The sequence below is a fragment of the Eurypyga helias genome, unplaced genomic scaffold (genome assembly GCF_000690775.1).
Source record: "Eurypyga helias isolate BGI_N326 unplaced genomic scaffold, ASM69077v1 scaffold28369, whole genome shotgun sequence".
Classification (NCBI taxonomy): domain Eukaryota; kingdom Metazoa; phylum Chordata; class Aves; order Eurypygiformes; family Eurypygidae; genus Eurypyga; species Eurypyga helias.
Window position 1 is genome coordinate 68,098 of NW_010270895.1, and position 17,199 is coordinate 85,296.

The 17,199-nt window shown below is 47.4% G+C and overlaps 1 protein-coding gene across 1 annotated transcript in view; it reads right to left on the bottom strand.

Moving 5' to 3' along the window:
• The window catches only part of LOC104514839 (fibrillin-2-like), a 92,532-nt gene that overhangs the window by 63,541 nt on the left and 11,792 nt on the right, over nucleotides 1-17,199 (bottom strand).

Below are 17,199 nucleotides of genomic sequence, written 5' to 3' on the forward strand. Positions count from 1 at the left end.
GAAACAAAATTCTTAAGCAAGAGGTTTTTTCCTTCTGCTGGGAATAGATGATTGCATGCCAGCGTTTGATCTGTGGCTGGAAAAAGGACCTTTAACCATGTTACTGTCAGACCAGAAAATTCCACATTAACTGTCTAAGGAAGTTAGGTGTTGGTCAAATAGCTGTTATTTCAGATAGACCGGCTGAAATTTGTGAAGTTCCTTGGGGAATTTGATGTTGGAGTGCCCAGTAATTAGTAAGTGACTGTGAATCCAAATGCCTGCATCAGTACCCAGATTAGCCCACAGCTGTCTTTGCAGCGAAACATTTGGGTTTGACACATGAAGCAACAAAAAACTGGTATGGAGGGTGGTTATACCTAAATCACGAGCCACAGGCAGCACCTGCACTCACACCTAAAGATAAATAGTGCTGTTTCCAGAAACATCTTTGTGTATTACAGATACCAAAAAAGCAAAGCTCTATGGCTTGACCTGCAAGTTCTCAGATACAAGTCATTCCACACATGGTCTTTGCAACCAGCTCCTTTCCATTTAAATCCTGACACACATATGCAAGGAAATGATTAAATAGATGGTTTGAGACAGAAAGCTTTCTCCCACGGGGCATGTTTGCAGGACAGCCACATTGGCAGAGCCTACATTTGCATGAAACCATGACAGCGTGGCTTTATCCCGTAAAAGGTCATCTGGAAGTGCTGGTAATACCGCAGGCTTTAGGCTGAGGATGTCTGTGCTGATGCATCTTCCTCACTGCTGCTGCTTGTGCTGAGTAAGGCTCATCTAGGCTATAACTCTCCCACCTGGCATCAGGGTAAGCATAAAGCAGGTGGAAACCTCGCAAGAATTCCTCCTCTATCTCTGGGAAAGAAGCAATTAGCACAATAATTGCTTATTTCCAGCTTAATGCTCCCTCTGATTTGTCTTTCTTGAGCAGCTGGGGGCACAGTCATACTTAGAAACTAATGCTGAGGAAAATGTCAAAAGAAGTTTGGTCTGTGAATGTCACAGAGAGGTAAACAGCAAGAGGGATTTGAGGAAAAAATAAGGGCAAGGATTTTGAAGTTACATTGGTACAGAGGTGACATGATCTCATAAGATGTCTTCGTTTGGCAATCAGAACTGAAATACATGCTATGTTTGCAACGCCGAGTTACCAAATAATCATCTTACAGGTTCTGACCCAAATTTCAACAAGATACTAAAGCACATGGTCCTCATTAATGTCTCCTGGATGCCAAACCAAATGCTTTAGTTTATTCCTAGAAAATCTGAGTTGTTTTCTCACTTTTTTTTTAATAAAACTGAAAGGCTTTTGCTCACATTTTCAACCTTGAGGAAAAGACCAAGGAGAGCTCACTATAACCACACCAGTGAACAATTTAAACCTTCCCAAATATCATATCCAAAGAACTATGAAAAAAATTGTTTTGTGATCCTATTCCAATGGAGAAGCCAACTCAGTAACAGACAAAAAGGCTAACTGACCTCCTAAAGTATTAGGAGAGGCATAAAGAACAAAAAATAAAAAAAGAGAGCATCATCACCAAACTCACAATTTTCCTCTATCCTAAGGGCTGCTTGCAGTTCTAGCCCCCAGCTCAGGACACAGAATGGGATCAGAAAAGGGCAACAAGGGAGAAAGGATCAGAAAAGGGCAATGAGGGTGACTGAAGGTGTGGAAGGGCTTATATAGGAGGAACAGCCACACTGGTTAGCGGTCCTCAGTCTGAAAAAGAAACACCTGGAGGAAGACCTGACAGCAGGGTACAAAACCACGAGTGGTCAGGGGAGGAACAGGTCTGCAGAGCCCGAGGGCATTGCAGGCAGATGAGAAGTGATGCTGGCTCAAGGCAAATTGAGGAAAGCAGCTCTTCAGGCAACATGTAAGTTAAGGGAAATTCTTCTAACAGAGGATGTTGTGAATTGTCAAAGGTTGTGAGCCACAGGTGCCTGGAGCCCAGGAGCATCCTGTAGAGAAGGATCATATAGGATTGCCCTGTTCCTGTACTGTTCCCCTGATGTTATCCTACGGACATTGCTGGAGCTTTGAGACACAAAGTTATCTGGGGCAGGGGCCCTGAATCCACATTCTTACCACTTCATAAGCCATCCAGGCAGCTAAATTTTAGTTGGGTGTGCTGCAGCATCGTTGCAGCTGGAGCCTGTGTTAGACAACCATGCCCAGGTGGGCTACAGCTCTGACTGTGGCAGTGTCTGTGTGCTTGCAGGGAAAAATCATCCCTTTGATGAGCTGCTCAGACGCCTTGTTAACCCTAGGACAACGCAGAAACACGTAATGAAGAGGGCATGCTTTCCCCTTTTCCTAGTCAAAAGGAGTACGGAGAAGAGCATGTGGCTGATGTCACTGTGGTGGGTACCTACACAGGGCTCTGATCACGTAAACGTAGAACCTGAAATCGAGGCAACGCAGCACCGTACAGAGAGGAAAGGGGTAAACGTGCACCTCCCACATCACCTCGCTGAGGCGTGGCTGGATGCACTGCAGCAAGAATTCCTTGAGATGGATAATGAAAGCGCGATTGTATGGAGAACACCCCCTTTTAAACAAATAATTGACAAAAATAGATTTTCATATGTAGATTACTTCTTTGGAGGGAATGAAGCCAAGGAAATTGCAGTCTGGAGTCCAGAAAGCCTGGCTGCATTCCAGCTCCCATCTGTTGCTAATTTTGATGGTCAAATTATTAAATTTTTAATGAGGCACCAATCAAATTTTATTAAGGAAATATGCGCACTTAGGAGATGTCTAAAGCCCTTTTACGGTCTATGTATGGGATCCCATCTTCCAGGAACCCTCTCACAGGTAGTTGCCCTTCAGAAGTTTGGTCTTTCCTGGTACGTTTCATACAAAAACAGAGACGAGGAGGCTTCATTGCTGAAAGCTGAGATTTCTACCTGTTTCCTCCCTCAAGCTCGCTCAGCCCTACGTGTCCAGTAGTAGGATACGGATGAGTTCCACCTTTCCATCTGCAGGTGAAGTTCTCATTAAAGAGATTGCAAGAAATACTAGGTCAGGGTCTCTTTTGGGATCAGTCAGAATCTTTTCACCTCTACAAGAAGAGACTTTTAACACAGCAGGGCCGTGCCTACCTGGGCCTTTACCCATCACTTGTAGCTGCAAAACCCGATGTGCCAGCTCACTGCCTGACTTAACCTCTCCAAATACAGTTTTGCAAACAGTAAACACAGCATAGGATACACACCAGCTTCTCTCTCACCATCTACCATCAGCCTCATCCGTGCACGGATCTCATTTTTCTTTTTTTCCCTATTAATTGCAAGTAGAGCACGCTCAGCACGTTCAGTCTGTAGCTCTCTTATCGCCGAAGAGTTAGATTAGGTTACTATTCATGCCTACTCGTCTTGAGCAGCCAGCAAGGAGAGAGCGCGCTCAAATTGCAAGAGGCACCACGGAATCAGTGTCAACGTGTTTGCATTAACGGCAAGAAATCTGACTCCTTGCTATGCTCTTTGTTTTCAAACCCCTGCCACCCCCACCCCACGGAGGCAGCATGGCTTGGAAGCAGCACCTAGCCTGGGCTAGTCAGGTTGGGGCTACAGGGTCTTAGCTACCCCATCCCGCAGCCAACACCAGTTCCAGATGTGCTCAGATGAGGAAGCGTAACGGGAACAGACCTCATTCCCAGTTTCCATGTTTGGCTGGTTATCATGGAGGTCGTTAGGAACCCCTATAGCTAACAAATGGTTGTTCCTGACAATTCCAAGCCGCAAACCCCTGGGGAGTTGATGGGTGGGATCTACACCATCACACATGATCTTACACTGCGCCACGCCATTCCACTTGCAAACAGCTTCCTGAAAATACCCCCGCAGACATTTCTAACTTTCCTAATTAGTGTGTCTGGGATGTAAGCAGAGGAACAGCTCACGGTTGCTGTGGACATCTGCCCTCACCCACGTGCTGTATGGAGTCCTTCCGGAAGGGGTGGGACTTTTTACAAGGCCCTGTAGTGATAGGACAAGGGGTAATGGGTACAAATTGGAATCAGGGAGGTTTAGATTAGATATCAGGAAGGAATTCTTCCCAGAGAGGGTGGGGAGCACTGGAACAGGTTGCCCAGAGAAGCTGTGGATGCCCCATCCCTGGAAGTGTCCAAGGCCAGGCTGGATGAGGCTTGGAGCAACCTGGTCTGGTGGAAGGTGTCCCTGCCCATGGCAGGGGGGTTGGAACTAGATGATCTTTAAGGCCCCTTCCAACCCAAACCATTCTGTGATTCTATGAAAGGGCAGTAACCGGGTTCAAGTGCTTCTGGTTCAGCCGAGCCAGCACACACAACCTCACGGTGTCCCTTTTCCAGCACTTGGGGTTCTGTGCTGACCGGGGGTGCTGCTCTGGCCTTGCCACCCTACTTAACCCAAGCTCACCTTGCCAGAACCTGTCCCTCCTCCTGCGAGAGGCAATAAAGAACGACGCACTACTTTTTGCCAACCGTGGTTATAATTTATGCCAGAAATGCAGCTTGGTCTTGTTAAAAAAGGATAATCAGTTTCAGACTGTTTAAAACTACCTCTCTGAGGCTATCAAACGTTTATGTCCAACAGTTGGAAGGCACCTCCTCTATTGCTCAGTTTCCCCAGTGCTAAATGAAAACAATGGAAATCTTTTGTAGGGAATGTTTCCCCAGGATATACTGCATAACTCTATGCCATTATTTTGCATTGATTATTAATTTGAGCAACTCAGACTGATTTCTTTGAAGATCTCAAACTGAACACTTCCATGAACAAGGGCATTTTTCAAATGTTTTGTAACACCTGCATTGAAACAATCTGAACCTGAAATATTCATAACTTGATTTCACATCCAATTTAAATTACTGCTTTGCTGTGGAGGAGAAAAAAAACCCCAGCATTTAAAATTAGCATTTTACTCCTTTTTAACTGGTTCTTAGTATCCCTTTGGGCAAATGGGTACTTTTTGACGAAGAACTTGTGAGAGGAGGCATTTTGCTCAAAAACTTCCACAACATAAAGGTTAGCCTTCCCCGCTTCAGTAATATCCAGCCGTGGAGCAGGGTGTCACCGAGTAAACTTGGTGCAATGGGAATTCAGATCCCGGGGCGAAGATGCAAAGGCAGGAACCATTGCACTCCTTTCCCTGCTATTCAGCACGCAACCCTGGAAACACAAACGTGCCTGACCCCAGCCCCAAAAGCAGATCTACGGAGCCCAGGCTAAAGGAGGGTGATGGGACGGAGGAGCTCTCCTCGGCACTCCCGCCCCGTCTTTCAGCCTGCCATTTCTCTGGAACGAACGTGACTGACCCCAGCCCCAAAGGCAGATCTGCGGAGCCCAGGCTAAAGGAAGATGACAGGACAGAGGAGCTCTCCTCGGCGCTCCCGCCCCGACTTTCAGCCTGCCATTTCTCTGGAATCCCCGCGTGAGACAGGCCGTGGGCTGGGTGAATTCCTTCTTTACAAAATAAATAAACAGAGCAGCAAGGAAGAAGAGATTTTTCTTTGCTAAAAATCAAATTCCTTCTCATAACAAACGATGCTTTCGCTGAAGGCTTTTTCTTAAAACAGTAAGGACAAATGTTGCCTGTAAGTCATCCCCGGGGAGCCACAGACCTCGCTGGGATGAGGTCACTCCAACACATGCCCCAGGCTCTGGCAGGATTCCACGCTGCTCTCTAAAAGCTCCAGCAACTGAGTACAGGAGAGCACGGAGGGTGGATATCCAGCCCCGTATCTATTTTTCTCTTTTCGATGAATGATTTCCGTCAGCAGGAGGCTTGGTCCCCCCGGCCTCGGGAGCACAGCCTTGCAATTCTTTCTGTCTGTAACCTTCTGGGGTTTCGGAGCGAGCCAAGCTCTGGGAGTGAGAGCCGATGCAACCAGGGCAAGGCACCGAGCTGGCAGATCCTTCTGCAAATTTCTACCCAAAACGATTCCCACACAACTCTGGCTGCCTGTGATGGGGGTGTTCCCTAGGGAGCCCAGGGAGAAGGCTGGCTGTGCCCCCCCTGACCTGCCGGGAGAGCTGCTAACTTCCAAATTAAATGCTTAATGGAGCAATCCATGCCCTACCCGTACCACAAACGCATGGGAAAGTGCGCAGGGACAGCATCCGAAAGCCACCAGCCAAGCAACAAACCTGAAAGGAGCCCACCAAAAATCCCGCAACTGTTCCTGTTGCACTAAATGGGAATGCAGGGATTTTACAAGACGGAGCGTAGGTCTCGGCACACAACGCAACTCTAACTATCTGCTAAGCCTCTCAGGCTGTGCGGATACGTGACGGCTTTGGTGGGAGGGGGGGATGGTGGATGCAGGGAGAACAGCACGAGGGTCTCGGTAAAGGGCTCCTTTCTCATGGAATACTTTCTCCACCTAGTCATTTCCTTACCTCATACAAACACAGCGCATTCCTGATGTTTAACTGTTTGGACTTTTGCAGAAAAGAAAAAGCTGGCTGAGGCAGTTTATAAGGCCAGACATTCCAAGTGCTGAAAAAACATATTCAAAGGAAATAGTAAAGGGAGAACTTTTTTAAGTTTTCCTGTCCTATTTTTACAGTTTCCTGACAAAGTCTTAGCCTGATGAAACCTGAGATAGAGCTCCACGCACAACCCTCTTCCAAGGACTCTCCACTCCAGCAGCATCTGAGGCACAAAGCACACACATGGCAACCTGGGGCCAGTTTTTCCAGTGGTTGTATAAATATCGGAGAGGATTGGAGCAGAGGGCTGGCACTGCCATGCCGTGTCCTCCGTCCTAGAAGAGACCACAGGGTCAGGACGCCATGGGCTGTTGAATCTCTGCCTGGTCAGTTAGTGCAGAGATGGAGGTGCAGGACTGGAGGTGCTGGGGGTGGCTTGGGGGCTTGCTAGGTCCAGAATCTTTCCAACACACACACACTTGCCCCACAGGGTCAGAGCTGGATTCAACCATGGGCTGTTGAATCGCTGCCTGGTCAGTTAGTGCAGAGATGGAGGTGCAGGACTGGAGGTGCTGGGGGTGGCTTGGGGGCTTGCTAGCTCCAGAATCTTTCCAACACACACACACTTGCCCCAGGTGGAAGCCTGGCACTTCCTGAACTCCTTTGGCAGAGATCACAACAGTGGGCAAGCTCCTGGATATCAGGGGAGAGAGAATAAGGAGATGGTGGCTGGGCTGAGCTGAGCCCTGACTGACTTGGGGGGATTCCTCTGGACAGCTGATTTTTGTTCCTGATAGGACTGAGCAAGAGAAGGAGAAATTTGTGTCTGCCAGTTGGGAAGCTTTTTTGGGCAGAGGGTTTGTGGACTTTGCCTACCTTCCTTCTGGGACAATGAGCTTGGAGAAGCCAATGGCAAGGACACTACTGAGCAAGGACTTCCAAACAATGTGGTTGGTTTTACAGGTCTTGCCAGATTGTCTCACAGCCACCGTGCATGGGCTGCAGCCACCTTCATCTGCCCGCTGCTGCATTCAGCAAAAGTGGCAACGCAGTGCGTGGCTTAGGCTAGGGAGGGCAAGGTGTTCTTCGGAAGAGGATTATCCACAGCTAAAGTAACTTGAAAAAGAAGGAAGAAGTCTCAGAAATTATCAAGACACTAATAGTACATTATTAGATTCTTCTCAGACTGAATTAATGGAAGGGTAAACATTGCACTCTCCTTAGCATCTTCTTATCCCAGTACACTCCAGCAGGCTTTGTCTTTGCATTCGGTGGGAAACACTCCAGGTCCCTGCCACAAACGGGATATGTGGACCCAGGTTGGTTGGACAGGCCCAGAGCTGCTGTGCCACCGCGAGCTGAGTGCCCATTCACAGAACTGCCTAAGGGCCCCGAGTAGATGCGGTCCAAGCAATGCCTCTCCTGCCAGTCTGTTCCACCTCATCCATCTTCACGGGCTTACGGAAAAGAGAGGCTGATGCACGGCCTTGGGTTGATATCAGTGCACCAGAACTGCAGATGTTCATGCATCTACCTCCAAACGTGCTCCACGGAGCCTGTGACTGTGATGTGATGTCCCATTGCGCTCCCCACAGTCAGCTGGCAGAGGCAATCTCCACAGTTGGGTGAAGACATTTGGACATAAGGAAGAAGTTCTTCACCGAAAGGGTTATCACGCACTGGAACAGGCTGCCCAGGGAGGTGGTGGAGTCACCATCCCTGGATGTGTTTAAGAGACGGGTGGATGAGGTGCTGAGAGATATGGTTTAGTGGTGGACAGATACGGTTGGACTGGATGATCTCTAAGGTCTTTTCCAACCCAGTGATTCTATGATTCTATGAAAAGTGAAAGCAAGCATTTATCTTCAGGCCACTTTTCTCCCATAAGCACCAGCAGGTTCAACAACATCAGGATACTCCTGCTCATAGAGACCCTTCCCCACAGTGAGAATGGGAGAGAGAAAGCCACATGTCACTGCGTCCAAGAGCACTGAAGGGTCAGAAGGTGACAGTCACCTCCCTGCCCAGCCCAGAGCAGGCAATGTGGTGCCCACTGCTGCTGGTCCAGCCTTGCCTCACTCCGCTACAGCTGACTCAAATGCTCCCGTCTTTCCCAGTGGCAATGCACATGGCTCACCTCTGGACAAGGTTGACTCTTCCACCTCTTTGCAAAGACCCTCTTTGCGACCACTTGTTCCTTTGCCAACTTTCACCTATCCAGGCAACAACAGGTTTGTATCCAGGCTAAGCAGTTTTGGAAAATTCCAGTCAAAACATTCCTGTCAGATTTAAAGATAAATCTTGGGAATGCTGTTTCTGTCAATGTCTCTGGAGGAAATTAATTCTGATTCCTGAGGCTGGTTCCCATTGTGCACGGTGAAGTGGCCTATGAGCCACATGCTGAACACTGAGCAGAAAACAAAGGTATTAAGTAGCTGCACTTTGGGAGTGCTGCCCACCCTCTGGCAGGGGAAAAAGCACTATGTGATTGTCTCATTAAAAATTGTACCATAAAGCCCATGGGTATGCAGGAAAATTATATGTCCAGGATGCATCTACATCCCACCAGCACTCCCAGCAGACTATGACTGGCTTTCTGCAGAGATCAGAGGGAAATGTGGTTTCACAGAACTATAATTATTTTATCAAGTAAACCTGGCTGCAGGAGGAAAATGGCAACCTACAATTGAGTACAGAATTGAACTCCACACATGGTGAGGTTTCTGCCAGACCTTTCTGCATAAATGCAGGCAAGCTATAGCAGTGGATCATAAAGTTATCAAATGGTTTGGATTGGGAGGGACCTTAAAACCCACCCAGTCCCAACTCCCTGCCCTGGGCAGGGACACCCTCCACTAGACCAGGTTCGTCCAAGCCTCATCCCGCCAGGGATGGGGCATCCACAGCTTCTCTGGGCAACCTGTCCCAGTGCCTCCCCATCCTCTCCAGGAAGAATTCCTTCCTGATGTCCCATCTCAATCTCCCTCTTTCCGTTTAAACCCGTTACCCCTTGTCCTGTCACTACCTGCCTTTGAAAAACGCCCTCCCAGACTCCTTGTAGCCCCCCCAGGCACTGGAAGGTGCTATAAGGTCTCCCTTGGAGCCTTCCCTTCTCCAGGCTGAACCCCCCAACTCTCCCAACCTGTCCCCATGGCAGAGGGGCTCCAGCCCTGGGAGCATCTCCGTGGCCTCCTCTGGACTCACTCCAACAGGTTGACAATGTCAGAGCTGATCATCAACATGCTCAGCCTTGCACAGTGGCAGTTCATGCTTCACCTCTGGAAGCAGGCTGAGGACAAGGAACTCCAGCACATACCTCAGCTACGAGTTCTGCTTTACATCTTAGCACATGGATTAGCAGAGTACTCGGGAAAATCACCTGAACACCTGGTTTCTAACAGGGATGAGAAAGCTCTTTGTGAATAGTCTTTTATTAAAAAGCTCATCTGGGGGGAAACAAAAAATCTTAACCACTTCCAATAGCATTCCTCCATAAGATTTTTGGTCGAAGTAATTTCAAGATTAATCTGGAATTGATAGGAAGAACAGCTTGCTGAGTGTCAGGCAACCTTGTGTCTCGGCTGTGTACTATCCTCACACCTCCCAGACAACTTTGAGTGAGGATGGCAGAAAGGAGCCCCCACAGCCAGGCCTTTCCCTGTCTTTTTCCTACCCCAGAGAACTGAAACCCAAGAAATGAATAAGAGTTCATGACACCCTGGAACTGTCCTGCATCTCCAGGGATGCATGTGGAGGCCCAGGCAAAGTGAATTACAGTTCGGTCTCAGGAGCCACATCCCGGTCCATTTTTCTGGGATCACTCCATCCCTCTGGGATTGTTGCTGTGTGTTGCAGCTGGACTGGGGCTCAGTTTCACAAGGGGTACGGACCTCAGGCACAGCCAGAGGTTGTCTGGAGGAGGCATTTTTGCCAACCTAACATTTATCCCCAGAACAAAAATCCTACTGGACAGCTCCAATTAATGAATTTTCTCTGAAATGCAAAGACAGATTAAAGACCTTTCCAAGTTATTCCAGATATCACTGAATTTCCATGAACTACTTGTGGCCCCTGTCTCGCTAGCACGATCTATGTTCTTGCATGCCTGGGCTCTGGGGGATTTTCCAGCTAAAGGTATGAAATACGTACATCCCTACGGATGACCTCACTAGGAGCTGCATTTTGGAAGTTGAGGACTGTGACCTGAGTAAGGAAGGAGTGAGCAAAGGGACCACGTTTACTCTTGGCTGCTTCTTGCTATGGCTTTTGCATACACGCATGGGGAACAGCCACATCCTGTGTGCCTGCTTCGTTCCTCCTAAGCCTCCAAATTAGTCTGAAAATTTAGGAAAAATCATTATGAAGAGGAAACTGAAAAGCTAAGACAAAGCCCCTCTTAATACCTCTGCTCAGGAGGGGGGTTGGAGAGGCCTTACAAGCAAGAATAATGGGGTATTCTGCAATATTCCCACCATCTGGAACTCTGAGTGGATTAAAGTGCAGTTTATGCTGAGACACTCACTAGCATCCATCTGTACGATACAGGATGGTGTTTTGGATCGTGTATTCTGTTTACATAAAGCCTGGGGTGTCTGTCACTAGAAAAGCTACGGCTGGAGGGAACGCTGGAGACCATTTGGGATTCCTCTTTAAAAAGACTACCAGAATTAGACCTAATTAATATAAGTTTGCTCTGAAACACCTACAGATACGAATATTCACAGCCTCCTCACACAATTGTTCTAGTGCTTAAATATTTCAGGACAATGGATGAGTGGCAGTTAGTCTGATAGAAATTAAATGAAATTATGAGGATGAGAGGAACTTCTGTCCTATAGAGTAAAAATCTTGGAGAAACTGATACAGCCTATAAAAACATGCTCATCTGGACACTTGCATTAGTCTGACTCATTGTTAATGGAGATTTTTTCCAGGACTGGAATTTTATCACTTATAAGGAACCCTGGGTTCATAGCACCCCCTTCCCACCAAACCCAAAACATCAAAATCCTTTTGAAATTTCTCAGAATCTAGAGGCACAAACATGTTTTGGAGACTCCGAAATCCTCCCTGAGTGCACATCAAAGGCGATTCTCATGTAACGTGCATGCTGAATTATAAAGAGCTGTATCTTCATAAAAATGGAGATGCAGGACGAACACAGCAGCAGATTAGCAACACCTTTAAAGTAAAAGGTATGGAGTAGTAATTTAGATGTTATCTGTCCCTTTTCCCATGTACAATGCCTGGTTTCTGCCCGGAACCTGATTTTGCCCACTCTGGTTATATCCCAAGATCCTCATACTTTACAGGGCTTTGGAGAAGCACTGGGCACACAGAACATGACCTGTTCAACGACTGCTGCTGTGGCTTCATCTGGAGACCAGCCACAGAGAGACTGACCAAGGCTCTGCCATGGCACAGGATCAAGATGCACACACAGGACCCCAGAGGTCCTCTTTGCCATGTGTCTGACCTCTCTAAGCATGGCACTTTTTGAAAGCCCATGTCCTCCTCATTCAATGGTTGATAGCCCTTCTTGAGGTATTTGGAAAGAAACAGGAGAAATAAGAATCTCTTGAAAACAGCAGTGAATTGTTGAAAGACATGGACCCTGTTGGTGAGAAGCTGCTGTTTGGGAGCGTATTTACTCCAATCCAACCCAGTCCTGGTTATGGTTTTGGAAAGAGCAGTCCAGCAGTGAGGACTGTGGAAGAACAGGAGATACTTGTCCTTTCTATAGATGTTGTGCATTTAGGACCTGCTGTGGCTTAACTCTTGCTTTTTTTCATGTGTTCAAAACACTGTATGCAAGAATAGGGCTTTGTTTTCTTGTACTGGCTAACAAAGAGACAGAACTCTGACAGTGGATGCCAGTTTTAAGTTTGCTAATAGTATCTTCACGTGGACACAATCCCTTCCAGGGCTCTTTGTGGGATACAGGACTTGGGAACAACTAGGCAAGGCTTCAAGAGCACAGCTGGCTTTCAGCTCAGCCCAGAAGTGTTTGCAGTGAAGAACACCACCCCGAGAGTTTGTTGGTTCAGCTTTTGGAAACCTTGCACCACTAAGAGGTGAGGACATGCAGACCTAGCAAGAGCCTTCTGAATCGGACAAATCACAGGAACCACAGACAATCTTCACAAGAATTCTTCAAGAATATTACTCTAAAAATCCTTTTTTTCCAAAGTAAAAGGAGACATTCTTTCACAAGAGGTAGCAACTGGCATCCAGAGCGAAGACTTCAGCATTTGGGTAGGAAAAAACTCAAATTAAACCTCATCCTTGGAACACAGACGGAGCTTACACACCTTCACCCGAGTCAAATGTTGTCACTTTTTACAACAGCTTTTTTCCAACTTGAAGGAGGGTGAAATCAGAGATATGACATCAAAATGTTTAATTTTTCTGTAAAACTATTTTAAAAAATTGGCCTCTCTCCCCACAGATTCATTTTTTCTGTATTGCAGCTTTTTCTCCAACACTGATGTAATGGGAGTTCATGTTACCGAAGGCTGCTGGTGTTATAGAATATATTCACTAATTCTTCATCCCTGAAGATGTCAGGCAGAAGGAGGAAATGATGCTAAGATTCTCTGAGTACTTAGCTATTAAGGTATTTACCTCTGAAGTGGAGTATTTCCTGAATGAAGTGTGAAGGTAGGTAGATTGCTTCCAATACAAAGCAGCCTCTTACTGGAGCCCTAAGCTGTTGAACATGCAGCTTGTTGAGTCTACGACAGGAGCTCTGTTTATTACAGTTTAAAGTAAAATTATCTCCTTTATGATTACAGCAAAAGAAATTCTAAATAAAGTAAAATTAAAACCCTAAACACATTTTTAATCTGAGACATTTGTAGGGTTTGAGTGCATTCTTCTATCAACACAGAAAGACACATTTTTCGGTGCTTGCCAGTCTAAACTCATCCCCCAAATCCTGTAGGAAAGCACACCTCCAGAGAGCATGGGAACAGCTAACGGCCACGCTGGAAACAACAGCAACTGTACAAAGCCTTTCTGAGAATCCCGGCTCCTCAGCACAGACATTATCCAGACTAATGCAGCTCAGTGTTCTTCGAAACAAGTGAGTATCTTTGTGTGGCATTAGCCGAGAGAAGCCAACAGGAAACTATCTTCATGCTCTTCAGGCATTTACAGATTTTAAATCTGTAAGGATAAATTGGTCTGAAATCCAGCATCACACAAGCCAGTGCATGACAACCAGAGACCCTTGCCTAAACCGTACTACATATGGATTAGCCCCAGCACATCCTCAGAAAGCCCCTCCGTCTTGATCTGGAGACTCCAGAGATTGGTTAATCTCACTTGGTCAGAGAAGCCCATAGCCCATATGGCTGTGGCAGAACTGACCATCCCTCTGTACACCCTCCTAAAGGCAATGGCTGCGTTTGGCCAGTGAATCCTGCCCCTCGGTGCTGTTACCGCTCCATCATCCAAAGGCTCGGCGGCACGCTCTGCTCAGCCCCACAGAGGTTGAAAGGGAGGCTATGTAGTGCAAGGGGGCTTCAGCCCGTTCCTGTGGAACACTGCCATTCGAAACCAACCTCTTTGTTGAAACACCATCTGTTTTTCTCCAATTTGAACATGTTTTCCTTCAGCTTTCAGTCCCTTCACCTTGCTTCAGCAGAAGGACCTGGGTCAGCCCTGCTCTGACAGGTTGTCACATTCTACAGGAAAGACTTCCCTGCTGAGGGACATCCCACCCCCCTGTGACACTGTTGACCAGCCACTTCTGCCAGTGCGCGCTCTGCTGACAAGGGTACAACCCTCGGGATATAAATCCATTTGACCAAAGACTCTTCCTGAAGTATTGGCACCATTTTATCCAGGTGTCCTTGGGAAGAAATGTCCCTGAGGAAGACTGGAACTTCAGCCTGAACAAACCACTTAGAGAGTTCTCTTGGGAGTCTTGGGGATGCCTGTGCTGAGCTCCAGGGGCTTGTCCTACAGAGATCTTTGTAGGGGAGCAGGTGAGCGGCAGAGGAGCAGACAGATGAGGTCCCTAAATGTAATAGCAAGTTGCAAGGCCAAAGAGTCAGCAGTTCAGTGTCATCTTGTGCTCGGTCCCATCTAGCCTGCTTCCGCTACACTTGAAACACAGATGTACTGAATTTTGATAGTGAGGGGCTCTTCAAAAAAAAACATTCCCCAGCATTTATTTCAGGTTGAATATAGTCTGCCTTTTCTTAGGTGGAGGTAACCTCTCCACCTGTAAAAGCCCACCATCAAATATCCAGTGTGTCCATGCCAGCTGGAGGCGAACCAGCCCTTCATCCAGAGGCCAGCCAGACACAGCAGAAAGAGATGCAGTGAGCCCATCCTTCCTCACACACTGGTGTTGTAACACAACTTTTTGGTCTGAGGCATCTTACGGTTTATTTAACACTGTGGCTCCTGTCTGGAGCTTATTTGGGAACACCATCAGGAGCAAATACACAGTTGACTGTATCGCAACACATAGTCCTGCCTCAATCGTCCTCTTATCACCGTCAGCAGTCAGTTCAACAGCCCTCTTACAACCCTTTGGTGACTCCTCACAGTTCTCACGCTGCGGCAAAATGTCTATTATTTTACAGAGAAACGTAACACGGTGACGTAATGGGCTGCCCAAACAAGTGCAAGCAGTGGGCCGGACTCAGGATGGAGCGGCAGAGCTCTTACTGCTTCGTCCTACGCTCAGAACACAAAAATCTCCACATAACCCAGCTGTGTTTCAAGCCAACTGCCCCATTTCAGTCCTGGGGCTGGGAGAGATGCGTCCTCTCTTCTGCGAGCTGAGTGTGGTCTGATCTGCCAACGCAGATGGTTCCTGTCTGTAGACATCTCACAGCACAGCACTGAGGGACATGGCTGTATGTATCACGTTATCCCTGCTGTCTTCCCTGAAAGGCAGAGAAAGCCAGCCTAAACTACCTGCCATTTTCTGTGCACTCCGTAGCCAGGACAGCCTCTTGTTTTGTGCTCTGGAGGCAGCAGACACAAGGATGCTGGAGTGCAAGAGCGCATTCTTACTGCCTAATGCCAGCGTGCCGCATTTAGTAGTTAGCAAGGGTTTACCCATGAGAAACATCACAGCAGCTACTCTCTTCGGGAAGGAGGAAAGTGAATGATGTCCCACTAGACAGTAACTGGCATTAGTGGAAGCTCTCTGCCCACAGAGATGCAGACAGGAATCCAAGGAATTTCCAGAGTACTCTACCCAGCTGTGCTATGAGAGCATCACCACGGGTGTTGGGCTCAAACCTGTGCTTCCTACATATGAAGCCAGTGGGTTTCAGGCTCTGCTTTGGATTAGTCTTTCTTCGGAAAAATATCTAGGAAGGGGACTCGGAGCGAAACGGAGAGCTACAGATGATCCGTGTTGCTTCCAAGCCTGCTACTTGAGCCTCCTGTTACTGGAGACTCCAAGGATGCTTGTAAACATGTCAAATGCCATGGCTGCTTTAAACGGGGAAACTGAACAGGAATTCAACAGTGGTCACGTCTCCAGTAAGACTGGTGCTTAGGGACCTCATCTTAACAGGCCTAGCGATGGAGCAGGAATTCATTTTCTCCTTGGAAGGGTTAAGTTCTTCACTGTCACGTTAATTATCCTCGGTGGGTCAGTCACAACCACCTCACCTGGCTGCAAACTCCCAGGCTGCCCAGCCAGGAGCCTCTTTGAAAAGTGTAACTTTTAACATCTCTTAGCAAAGCGAGCGCTCTGTTTGTCTTGGCAGGGAAGACCTCTGTATACACAGCTGGAGAGCTTGTTTTGTCTCTTAGTACAAGTCTGGACTAAACCAAATCTCTAAAGGCTTTGTAAAAATGCTGTCTTTATTTAAAGAATTTTATACATTACAAGATGTCTCCAACGTCTGCCCCTGCTCAGACCCTTCTCTCCCTGCTTCTTCCACTCTCCTACCCCCTCCACTACCAGGCAGAGAGTCAGGACCGTTGGGGTTCTTCAGTCCCTCCTGGCATTGCTGTTATCCAGAAGTTTCTGTAAGAAATTTCCAGCTTTCTTTACAGACACAGCCAATGCCCGTATCGATTTATGAATCTCAATCCTTCAGACACTCGTGAGGAGGAAACAAAGAAAGCAGCTCTGCAGGCACTGTTCTGGAGCTCGGGTGTAGGGGAAGGAACCTCAAGGGGTAGAGCCTTCCAAAGAGAAAGGCTGTTATTGTAATGCCTTTCCACAACTGAAGTAATGCATGTCTGTATGAACATGTGTGTGTTAGAAAAAGGCAGGAGAGGGCTTAAAAAATATATAACTGCAGTGCTCGACAGTGTGTCTGCAGGAGAGTACAGAGACAGGACCAAGGGAAGGTTACTTCAGTAAATGCGTGTGGAGGCTTTTAAAGAGCTTTCCCTTCTCTGCATCCCATAAATGTGAGGCTCAAACCACAGCAGAGGCCTCTTACGGGGCACCTGCACCACCAGGTTAGACACTTTTGCAACCCAGGGAACATTGCACAACTGTGCGAAGTTCTGCGTATTTCTGCTGGCCGCTGTTCAAGCGGGGCTGACTGATGCCTGGGCTACCGGAAACCAACTGTTATTCCTATCTCACCCTCTAAATCATGTTGCCAAGAATCCCCAACTTGGAAAAAAAAACATTAAAGGCAAGAACAGTCCAACCCTTGGACATGGAGTTAAACAGAATTAGCCCAATCTCGGGAAAGTGAGAGGCTAGAAAAGCAGAATATTTCCAGGGTGCTTTGATCTTAATCCTGGGAGTTTGCACACTGGCTTCGTGTTTCGGTTTCA